The sequence below is a fragment of the Dinoponera quadriceps genome, unplaced genomic scaffold (assembly GCF_001313825.1).
Source record: "Dinoponera quadriceps isolate SergipeBrazil2010 unplaced genomic scaffold, ASM131382v1 scaffold717, whole genome shotgun sequence".
Taxonomy (NCBI): domain Eukaryota; kingdom Metazoa; phylum Arthropoda; class Insecta; order Hymenoptera; family Formicidae; genus Dinoponera; species Dinoponera quadriceps.
Genome location: NW_014555639.1, coordinates 843,057 through 855,998, shown reverse-complemented (window position 1 = coordinate 855,998; position 12,942 = coordinate 843,057). Strand labels below are relative to the sequence as shown.

The following is a 12,942-nucleotide window of genomic DNA, read 5'->3' as shown; positions in this document are numbered from 1 at the left end:
ACACACACACACACACACACACACACACACACACACACACACACACACACACACACACACACACACACACACACACACACACACACATACACACACATACACACACATACACACACACACAAATTAAGTAAGATTAAAATTAGGTTAGAACGAGAAAAATGATTAACTTATTAATTATTATATTATTAATGAAGTAATTATTAATCATATAATATACGTATAATCTCTAATTGATATAGCGTCCCATAACTCTTTTATTTGGGATATGTCACATCGAGACACAATAGTGTAATTAGTGTATAAAATGTCTATGGACGTAAAACGTTAATCACTGAAAAGCCGAGCTCCGTCCGTCACAGAATGACAGTCTTTGATGTCTGACTGTCCTCGCGCTCGTTTATTTATTTCCATAGCATTTCGGCGTGTGTCACGTAAGCCCGATTACAAATTAACACCTAGCCGGATAACGAGCCGTCATCAACCGACGAATCACTTTGTCTCCACGCGAGGATTCGGCCTTTGTGCCTCTCTCTCTCTTCTCATGCATAATTTACAATAAAAAATATGGGGAGAACAATGATGAGCGATCGGATGAGGTCGCGATCCGCTTACGAAGAAGTCCGGCGGCACGGGGCAATTGTTTCAATCTGCGTTTAATACACCGCCGCGGCGGCTGCTGCCGCCGGCTCGTCTCGTCTCGCTTTTAGCGGCGTCAAGGTGAAACGCGGCGATTACGATGCGGCCCCGTGATCTGGAAATGTGCACGACAAAGGGACACAACGTCGCGTGCTTAATTGCGCGCAATTAACGCTGCTATTAGACTCTACACGTGCTTCGACGTCGATTTATGTTTCGCTCGCTCGCTCGCTCGCGACCGAAAGTCGAGTTTTCCTCCTCCGCAAGGTAATTCGTATCGGACGAAAAGCACACAGATTCGATCCCGCGGACTTCGAAATGTTTAGTGGAATGTGAACACGGTGTCTGCTCAAAGCCGGAAAAAAAATTCTCTCACAATTCTTCTCCCTGATTTTCCAGACAATTTGTTAAAACTTCCACATAAAATGAAAGTATTTTTAAATGTATCTTGCAAATGAATATGTATTTATTGTGCAAAGCCCCTTAATATTTTCCATTCATAAAAGTTTATAAATCGTGAAATAAAATTAAGAATCAGTCGAGTTTCAATGATTAAATTCGAAAAATTTTGAAAGAAATTGTAGAGACTCTAAAAAATAAATATTTTATATTGCATATTGTATAAAATTTGTTAACTTTAATAGCACTAAGACAACCTAGCTCTTTACGGTTCTATATTGATTCTAAATTTTATTTTCAAAAGTTACTAAAATAAAAATTATGTAACGCATAACCGGTTAAAATACAATTTTAATAAATCTATTAAAATAAATATCTGTCTTAATTAAACTAAATTGCGCCTAACACGAAATCGTTATACGTAGATATTTAAAAAAAATCGATTATTTTTTTAAAAGAAGTGTTAATATTTACATATTAAATAAAACTTTAAAAACAAATTTAAATATGTATATACGCAGAATGTTAATGAGTTTACACCTACACCTACTTATATAACGCTATTCCTTATTAATTAAAATTACAATTAAGTCCAAATAAAAATCAAGTCCAAAAATCTGGAATTATTTCTCCTGTGATTCTTAATAAAGAAAAGATTATTAAACAAAATTCAGCAAAAACCATACAATATTTGTCTATGAACGCGATGATACGACTTGCAGACAAATGTCTATTTAAAATTCCCTAAGAATTCTTGGATTTTCCCAGTCCTAAGCAACAGACATCCTGGTGAATTTTCGGACGAGGAAACGTCGATTATCTGTCAAATTCTCGGATCCTTCGTTGTCACTCGCGAAAGGAGTTGGATCGGCGATCCGAATTAGAGCCGATCGTCATTGTCATCCATCGTCTCCGTCAAAATAACGCAACGCTCCAGTTGGTAGCCCTGAAGGGAGCCGATCAGCGTGGCCGATACGCGCCATTGTTCAAGGATCTTTTTCACTTAATCCTCAATGAGAAACCCGTTCCGGGCACGGACACGGAAGACTTTTTGACCGGACGAAGGTCCACGGGGCCCACTTTTCTTTTTGCGCCGCGCTCGAGTTCGCTCGCGCGAACCAGACTACGCGGTTTCCATTCACGATAAACCAGTCCCGGTATCGGGCGACGATACCCATTGCGGACTAGTTCCGTTTGCACCGCGAGCCGGCGAGCGTGAAGCCGACCGGAAGCTCGGTGTTAACGTCTGACTCTGATCGTCGAGTGAATCGCAATTTGAATTTTCCGGCTGATGAAAGCGACGCAGATCGTGCGCGTAAGGTAGTAGGACGGGTGACGACGCGAGAGGAGGACGGAAAATCATCGGAGACTCGACGATCGTTAGCTCCGCTGCTGAAGGATGTCACGGTGCCGCGATTATTCGGAAATTGACTCCACGTCGTAGGCATCGTGGGTCGTCGGTAGATTATTAAAAGAATGAGTACTATTATCTCCGTCGCGGGGAGAGACGCTAAGACACTCGCTTCCTCGGATTCCCGAGTCCTTCGGCGCGGAAAGAAATGTTGAGGTGTCTTTTCTGAAATCCCCGGCTCGCGGAGTCCTTGGACTCGAGAGTTTTTACTTCCGCGGATCTTTGAGTTCTCGGCTCCTCGTGCCTTGAGAAACTTTGACATTTCAACGCTGGTGGCCACGTTTCGCGGACTTTTGAAATTGATTAATTTAGTTAATTGGATTCAATTTTATGTTGACTCTGCCCGACACGGACCTTAGATCACGATTTGGACAAGATGATTCTTATAGATTTTTTGTCGGTGAAAATAAAATTGCTCTATCACGTCACATTCTTTAGATATTTGAACTTAAAAGTGCAGAAAAATAGCACGTTTGGATATTTTAGCGCAAAAATAGCTAAAAAATGTGACGTGGTAAAGCGATTTTAGTTGCGGATTCGTTTCAACGATAAAAAATCCTTAAAACTTACCTGCAAAAATATATAAAGGTGTCTAATTAAATATCTATATCTTAAGATGTAGGAATAAGATTAAATAATCTTTTTATTGTATTGCGTTTTGTCAATTTCATATTTTTGACTCAGTACAATCCGATTATATTATGTAAGTACAAAAACACTTATTTTCCACGTAATGCAATATTAGAATGGAATAAAATATCTTTTTGCCTGTATCACATGGGAGAGAAACTATTTCAAAATGACTATATCTCGACAACGAAAAATCATATTGAAACGAAACAAATTGCATTTTAAAGCTCAAAGTTGGCATATTCGCGTGGCATTAATGAAATTAAAAGGAGAAAGGCAAGTTGGTGTTATAATGTCGTGAAAACTCGTGAAGAAGAAAAGTTGCCACCAGTGTACAACATTATCAAAATCATTTTCGGTCTCTCTCACGTCATTTTTATCGAAACTGTGAAGTTTAACTGCGATAGCCCAGTTTCGATTCGTGTTCAGCGGGCGGAAACACATCAGAAATAACAATCCGCACTCGTGATGCAAAATAAAAGGTGAAATTTCGCCCGGCAGTGCAATCGAGCGTTATTTCACGAGCAGATATTAAAATAAATAAATGAATATTTCGCGCATCAACATCATCCGGCTATTACCCGGCTATCATCCGCCCCTCTCGCCCCACCCGCCCCGTTCGCTCGACAAAAACTTAATCCTCGCGCGAAAACAAGCTCGAACTCGGCGGAGGGACAGTTCGTTCGGCGCGGCGGTCTCAGATTTCGTGACCGGACTGTCGGATCGACGACGTCGAAAACCGCGAGACGGCTATATCAGCGGATTAATAGGCGCCTTGAGAGGCATCTAATGACTCCATTCAGATACGGATGCATGCCGGATAGTATTCGACGATACGTGACTCGCATTTATCGTTGCGCGCGCGGACGACCGCCACCGTTTCTTCCTTTTTTCTTTTCTTCGCCGAACCGACGATCAAGCAACGCGCCGTAGACGACCTTCCGCGCATAATTGCTCCCGCATCCTTGTGTGGGCGCGTTAACGTATCTCGCCGATGCTGATGTACTCGCGACACCACCGACGAACGGAGAGCTCCGCGGAAGCGGATCTAGTTTCAGTTCTCGATTCAGTTGGAAACGTCTGTTGGGAAGGCCGTCGTTATTCGCGTGTACTAGAGAGGACTTCGCCAAGAGTACAGGATGCACGCATACCAATCGGAACCTGTTCCGTACAGGTTCTTTCCGCGGAAAGAAAACAGAATTTTTCTCCCGAGGAGTATATTATCTCCCTCTCTCTTTCTCTCTCTCTGCGCGAGATTTCCCAGTCACTCTCCGTGAAAGAAAAAGGACGAGTCGCTTTTCCGAGCGACCGTCATCGCCGTAATCTCTCTGCACTTTCCAGGACACAGTTTCGCTATCTCGCGGGTCGTCGTCGTTTTCCGCGCCGGCCGACGATAAGCGCGAGCCGCGCGACCATGAATATGGATGCGGATGGATTCCCGCGATGGCGGTCGATCGATTACCTAACTTCGTAACAGCAGGATGGCTTTCCTTCGAGATGATACGTAATACAACGAGAACGTAATCGGCCTCGGATCGCATCATGGCGGGCGCTCCCGTGCACCGGAACGCGATGATTTTCATGGAAATTTCTGCGCGCACGCACGCGAGAGATCATCAGTTGTCCGATCTGGCCAGGACAGGAATAGCCTACCTGCTCGCACGTGCGAACGCGTGTTCACGCGGATTTGACACAGGAGTCGTGTCAAAGACGAGAATGCCGTTCCCATTTGTTACGTAACGACCGTCACGTGACAGCGGTCTCTGAATTATCGGACGCGAGCCGAAGTTCGATTCCTGCGTTAATCCTGTAGATTCCATCGAACTTCGAGGAAGAATCTTGAGATACAACGTTACACGGGCTTATTGTCCCACCGTGATGACGACGACGAGATACTCATCGTCGTTTTCTTCCACGTTGAGTTTGAAAAACTCACTTCGGAATTATTGAATAAAGGTGGTATTTACATCCCACTTACGGTTCGATACGCTAAATTTGTCGACAGTCTTTTTAATTCGAACGATTACGTTCGTCGAAGTGTCGTTCGATTAACTACTTCGATATGAAAATTTCAAAAACGAGGTCATGTTATCAGTATTCTTAGGAGCCAAATATTATGCTATTATTAGCAAAATATCATGCTATTATTCAATTTTGAGGAGCTCAAAATCTGTGCAGCCAAATGAAATGTTAAATAACTAACAAAACACTTAAATGTATATATCTTTGTGTGATAATATAATAATATATAATACGTTAACAAGTTTAAAAAGAACGAGGAAGTACGTATAATTAAGGGAGGCACCTCATGTAATGGGTAAAAAAAAATCGATTTTTTTTGCGTAATTTAATATTTTAACCCGTGCTTGAGTTTTAGAACGAAGTTCGAAGAATTAACGTAGCTACAGACGGTTTCATTACCGTCAAGCAGGTAAAGCGCCGAGCGGTGCCGCGCGGTTCGTCCCTTCTACCGTCTTTTTAGGCCCCCAAATAGCTGAAATATTTCTTTTACGTACCCTATAGAGACGTTATACTCTATAGTGTGTACATTCATGTTCCTTTGTGTTGGTATAACGGTCATTCTGGAACAGTTCTGTCTTGGAGGCATAGTCTTGTTTCGAATTTCGGACGAAGTACAGTAGCGTAAAGATGCCTTGAAAAGTAAATAAAGAACATTCTTGTCGTCCACGAAAAAGAAAATTCGCAGGCGATTGATTAATAAAGAATAGATAGTTGGTGTAAGTGGCGTGTCGCAGAGGCTGCTGGTACTGTAGACAATTTTCAGCACCCGCCTGCATTTCATCCGTGCAGGAAAATTTATTGCCAATATACAAAGAGCTTTCCAGAAGAGATCTTTCAGAAAGGAAATTTTCAGAGTTTAATTTTTAAATTTCCAAAATTTCTGTAATTATAAATAACGGTAATTTTTTTCCGAAACTTCGAAACTATAATTCATTTATCCCAATAATCCATTGGATTTAATCTTTATTCTTAATTTCAATGGGCAAAAGATATTAATAGTTATTGAATCGTAATGGTGACATATTGCAGATAATATGTGAGAACGAACAAATAAGCAGTAAATAAATATTAAATAATACGAGTAAATATGTATATAATGGAATTTTTATGGCTAATTAAAACAGAAAATTATATTCTTTCTAATCTTCTTGTTTTGTTTAATGGAAATTTCGATAAGATTTGAAGCTTGTAACCTTTTAAGTGCTATGGATACATATTTTCGTTCGACGAATTTTTTCGGCTTATATTCCCAATAAAAATAGCATTTATCAATTATTGCGACGGATACTAATATTCATGTTCTTTTACGTATCTTAAGAACGGTCTACTGTGTGATTTCGATTTTTCAAGAAGTTATTCTTTCACCGGTTGACTTACAAGCTCAAAGTATTTCGCCCTCAGCGATTATATATCTCACTGAATTGCTGCGCACTCAACAAATTAAAAAAATAACAGATAAAGAGGAAGTTATAAAGAAGATAACAGTAGAGTGTCCAATAATGCTGCGTATCAATACAGATTGAAATTTGGATTCTGTAAAATTAAGACTAAATAAAAATTAAGGGTTGACAGATGTTGGCAGGTGTTGACAGATATAAATAAAGTAAAATTCACAACCGGAAAAATATTATTAGATGCAAAAAATAAAAACTCGCCAGATATATAAATTAACCTCTTCAGGGATATTGACACATATGTGTACGTTTAGTTTTATTGAAAAAATTACCGTTATTTATAATTACAGAAATTTTTGAAATTTAAAAATTAAACATTATCAAAGTAGGCCATGATGGCTACGTATCAAAATCGGTTCGCGAATAAGGTATCTTTGTTTTTTGTGCGCTCTATTAGAGCAGATCAGAAATGAAAAATTTTTAATTCATCCCTGAAGAGGTTAAAATCGTCAGGTCATAAAACTGATACTCATAGTTGTAAATCATTTAATTTACCTTCGATTGAGAGCATAATTAATTATATATTTACGCCCTGTTATTAAACTGGATCGACGTTTCTCGATACATGAAATAAGCATAGATTTGCGAATAATCAGAGATTCACAAAGCCATAATTATTTGTTAAATGATGGCGGTTTATAAATGCCGGCCGAAATTTAGACTCGGGTCTCTCTCTATCTTATAGTAAGTTCGTCAAACAATCTGTATACTGAATGAGACAATAACTATTACCACCTTGAATATCTTCGAAAATGAAAAATATTTTATTAACTAGATGAAGGCTAGATGAAAAAAAAAAGTTAATTTTTATAGAAGGTGTTCGAAATGATGACTACCGCATCATATCCTTGCAATTTCTGTTCAGTGATTTTTTCTCTTATATTTCGAAGTTATTGTCTCTCGTTCTATATAATAGATGATTTAACGCACGAAAATATATAACGTATTGCTGATCGCGTCTCGTCCTGGCTGACCGATGCAGGTAGCGAGGACAAAGGAAGCAGGACATCGGGACACGGGCTACGATACATCGTACACGCAGAAAATATTGTAGTAAAAATGATCACAAAATTTTGTAATGTTAGACCATGCCGGAATTGTGACTGAAATTATTATATATATTGTGACCTTTAGCGATGTATACAATGAAGTACACCACTAAAGATTACAACACACATCAAAATGTCAATTATAATTCCGATTATAAAATCTAACATTACAAAATTTTGTGGTAATTTTTACTATAATATATTCTCCGTGTATATTTTTAGATCAAATGATTTATTATACAGAGGATTTTTTCTTTTGACGTTTGATGAATTTATCGAGAATAGAGAAATATCCAAGTCGAAGTCAATCATTGGCTAATTATAGCTTCGTGAATCACTGATTACTCGTCAATATGCGTGTACCTGGAATTATTTCGCACAACAGAGGATATTCATCCAAATAGTCGAGTCGAACAACGGTCCACGAATATCTATAATTATGTTCTTAACTCTAGAAATGAGACAAATCATTTGCCAGCGCTAGAATCTAGCGTAAGTCTTGCAAGTGCTATAGTTTGTGCGTCTAATAACAATCCTTAGACAGCAGATCCTATCTTGATTAACACCTGTAAATGCCTCTATTCAATTCACGTACAATCTTGTTATTTATCAAATAATCAAATTTAAATATTTATTAGTACGCAATATTATTGGACACGCAACTGTTGTCTTCGCTCTTATAATATCATTCTTTCCCTCTCCTTAAGCGTCTATAAATCCGATCGAAAATTCCTCAATTCCAATTAAAAACAGATTAATAAAGACTACGAGGAGTGAAAATATTGAGATAATCGAACATTATATAATCCTGAAGTAAGTTTTCTTTAAAATTCAATCTGAATAAAATGACAATAAATAATCACCTGTGGCATCAAGGTAAAACGACGGTTTGTACAGTTTTTGAGAGATTTACAATCCCGAGATTCTTCACGGGTCCTTCGAGAGAATCCGATTAATACGGGGAATGTCGACTCGACAAGCGATGAACAACGAGGATTATTTCATTTTACATTTAACGCACGCGCACCGATTGTCGGTGAATTTCGTGAGGGAATTCCTGTACGTAATATTACGTCGTAATGTTACGTCAGCTGTAGGACTTTGCTCGATACGCTCTCTACTTAACACGTGTATTGTCATGATTCATTGTATACTTTATTTTCATTACTCTCATGTGATTCATTGCACACACGCCGCAGTACCGGTACTCCATCGTGTCAATACCGATAATGAACAATTTGAATACCGAACGCCACTTGCGATAATTCTTAAAAACTGATCGGCGAGCCCGTCGACGTCTCCGATCAGTCGATTCCAGAAAAATCTCCGATGAATAAGCTTCGAAGGATAACACGGAAGTCATTGGGAGAATCTCCGGGTGCCCGGACTTTGATACCAGATGAGATGAGATGAGGCGAGGCGGGATGAAACGCGCGGATGAGAGCGGTTCGTTGCTCTCGGGACTCATCGTCTCGCGGTGTGACGTCACCGCGATTTATTCGGCGAATCATGCTTCCGTTAATGAGCGAAATGCTAAAGGTCCGCGCCTCGGCGTAATTGCCCACTGCGGACACTGTTAAGCACGGCGCAACGAGTGAGTCAGTTGTTTTTGTTCATTGCTGCAATCATTTCGGCGGCTTCCTGCTCTCGCGCGCGCCCCGACAATTGTTTATTAGCCGGGTCCCGGAAATCTCGTGCCGTTAATCTCGCGGTGTAGATTAGGCGAAGATAAATATTACTCGTCATTTCTCAGCGTTGTAAAATTCCGGGAAGTCGAGATTATCGACTCTCGCGCGCGTTTAAGAATGAGAAAAGAAGAAAAAAACCGGGTATCTCTTGGAGACTGCTTTATCAATTAAACAAACGCTCAAGATCATCGGTTCGCGAGCTCTTCTGGGAGAATCTTCAAAGAGAGATACGTTCGTTAATTTTCTCATGGTTCGAGGCTTCGGCATCCGCGAGTAGAAACGAACGCTTGGTATTTAGAGGCGCACACGCTGTTTATCTCGACTTGACGACGCACTCGTGTTGCGAGACAATTTATTTTTCGTAAAAAGAAATAAATTCACGCCTTACGTAAGTGTCGTACGACCGTTTTAACAATTTTGCCGATAAGATAAAACGATACTCGCTCGTCCGTTCTTTTCGTCCATCGAGCGACAAGTTCTTAAAAACGCTCGAGGAAGTCGACAATATCGGCTGCACCCCGAAATGTGCTGATAGTATTGATAGTATAGTTTTAAAGACTCGGAAAAAATTTTGGGTTTCTTCCATTCACAGTTTTTCTCGATTTCTTTCCACGGATGAATGGGAAAAATTGCAAAAACCCCGAATTTCTCAACTTTTCCACTATTCGGTTACTTTTTAAACAAAAAGTGAAAAAAAAGCAATTTTTTAAAATCATAATTGATAGTACCGTTTTTGCCTTCCGAAATCGTTTTCAGCTGCAACCTAGTAAAATGTATTACCTTTTTAACGAAAGTATGCCCTAGCGAACTGTTGACTTTCGGCTGATATCACACGTTATCCCGAAGTAGTGCAAGTTCAATATTGCATATGGCGATGACAATTTAAATGTTTTTAGAATTCTTTATCTGATAGAAAGGCTACGACACTGGGAGAAATTATAATTATTTTCGGTGCCAATCATAATCTTTTTATAGCTTTAACTACAAAAATAATAGTACAACATGCATGTAAGGTTATTATCACTAACATTATAGTAATACTTATTAGAAAATTAGTTTTGCTGACAATAATTCTTTTATTATAATGATTATAGTTACAAATACCAAATATTTTTCTCTCAGTGCATACATTCTCAATATTATTTTTTACACATAGTCTTAATTAATATCAAATGGTCTTCATTGATTTTGTCATTAATTTTAAAATATTTGAATTATCTTTTTATTATCATCATCATTATCATCATCCGATGATAAACTTTGAAAATTATTTTCAACAAAATGCATAATAATATACATATAATTATGCATCGACTAAAATCGGTGTTCAGTTGGCCATAAACCAGGTAAAACGATGATGATGACGTCAAAAAAACGATATGAAGAAAGGATCGAGAAATGAGTTTTATAATAATATATATACATTTTTTCGTCATTTTGACGTCATCGTTATTTTCTGTTCTACCTGGGAATCTCAAAATCACTTTTACACACTTTTTACATTTTAAATACGTTTTAAATATGTTTATCATGAAAACACGTTGTTTGCTAATACTGCATGATATTACAAATACCTTCCAATTTTCAATGTTATCACAGTCTACCAGTAATTTCGGAATATCTGAAATATGATGATTTCAGCAATAATACCGTCAGTACAGTCAGTGAATTTCGGAACGCGCTCATGAAAAATATGTATTTCAGAAAACATTCGGCGATCGGTGTGAAATTTACCAGATGGGAGAACTCGCTGCGTTTCAACAACATCTGAAGATTCGCGCGCTCGTGGGGAATAAGATATGTTTTTTCAACGGTGCGACGTGCGCGCGCGAGAAGCGCAGTCGCGTTTGATTTATTTACCGAGCCACGACTGTGCCGGACACGTGACACGGTGGCACGTGGCCACGGTGATATTTCCTCGCGCAGGTAACAGTCCGGAGGAGTTGCGAACGGCGTCGATACCATCCGCTGGGAGTTGCGGAACGGTGCTGCCGACCATAACGACCTTGAACTTGGATCCGCCGCGACGGTTGCGAGAAGAGAACCGTAACGAATTTCATTAAGGCCGCAATGCGTTCGACCGCATCTCGTTCCGCTTCCGATTACCGAAATCCGCGGGCGCGACGTCGCATGAGCGGTACTCCCGTCCGCACGCTCTTCTTGCGCGTTGCCGCGCCTCTCCGAATCGGAAACGTGATCACTCGGCGTTTTCTACGTGTGCAAATAGATCATTCTGAAAGTCAATGAAGGGCAAATTTTACATTTTGGAGAACAGAAAAGTTACATTATGGAACCTAAAATTGACTTTAAACTCGGTTTTAGGCGCATATTTAGATACAATGAAGTTCTTCGCAAAAAATTAGATTATTTGTGTTTTTTTTACACATATTAATTAAATAAAATTGAAACAATACTTGGGTCATTGTAATATATTTCCAGGACGTTGGAACATCCCAGATCTTTCCGTCAAACAAATTTTAGAAGCAAAAGGATATTTTTAAATTGTAGATTTTTTTTTTTTTGAAACTAGACTGTTTTTGTTGAAACAGACTAGTCAATCAATTTCTTCAGAATAATATTCAAGAAATAATGTTCAAAAATATCCAATTTAAAGGAGATGCAGTCAGGTGTGTTTCTGATAGTCATTGTCTGTTTTCTTAGTTTCGTTTGTAAGTAACTTATTTTGATAAATGACTTGGCGGACAAACAAGAACTATGAATGGATAAATATAGACAAATCATGGACAAACGATTCCACTGTGTAATTTAAAGAGAACACAGCCAGCTGTGTTCACGACGGTTATTGTCTGTTTTTCTGACAAGGCTGATAAGATCAGCGTAAAAATAAAATCACAATTCTTCACTCTGCGAACGTTGTGTCTTCGGAGTCATTGTTACTTCCTATCTTCGTTGAATCTTTTGTCTTATCTTTAAAGAAGCTAGTCATTGAACATGATTCCTTGCAATCGAGCTTTTCTTCTGAAAGAGCTTAAATCGAGTGAGTAAAAAATGAGAAAAAGTGGGACGTTTCGAGACAAGTTAAGAAATGTGAGAAAAGTAAGTCGCTCCCATGCCTGCTCTATATAAGTGAACAATCGTTCGAATTCGAGCGACTCGGCGACTGCCACTCCACTTTCCGAGTGAAACTTCACTCCAAGAAATTTAGAGAGCCAGACGCGCATAATTTCTTCGTCATTAAAATAAATTTGTAACTTATTATTCGGAAATGGATCGAGATCGCGCTAAAGACAAATTTTTGATCGCGCGATCGATTTTCGTTGCGGCTCCTCCGCATGAAGAATATCTATTCGATTCGGAAAGAAAAAAAAAAAACCCCCCATCAAAACCGCCGACCTCGGGTGACGTTTCGAGATGTGAAGAAACGCGAATCCTTCGGAACGGCTGGGGCCTTGATTCTGCTTTGTTTCTCGCGCGCTTTGAAATATTACATTTTTACAACTCGCGTGTTTCAAGTCCGCGCGCAAGACGTTACAAAGTCAAGGGCGAGTTATTTTCGCGTCCTCGCGAAGGTTGGCGATAAGGAACGCGTGACAGCGAAAGCGTAGCTGGCATAAAGAGCGCTGAATAGCTAATTGGCTGCCGCTTATTATCACATGCCGATAATGTAATTGTTCGCTTATCACCCCCCCCCC

At 39.3% G+C, this 12,942-nt stretch overlaps 1 protein-coding gene and 1 long non-coding RNA gene across 10 annotated transcripts in view; one reads left to right on the top strand and one right to left on the bottom strand.

The window, feature by feature from the left end:
- Positions 1-11,635, top strand: part of LOC106745017 — a 45,669-nt gene extending 34,034 nt beyond the window's left edge. Inside the window, exon 3 of the long non-coding RNA XR_001374502.1 lies at positions 10,994-11,635. This is a non-coding gene — a long non-coding RNA (uncharacterized LOC106745017). The remainder of the gene's footprint in view (positions 1-10,993) is intronic.
- The window catches only part of LOC106745013, a 106,161-nt gene that overhangs the window by 83,524 nt on the left and 9,695 nt on the right, over positions 1-12,942 (bottom strand). The window lies entirely within an intron of this gene.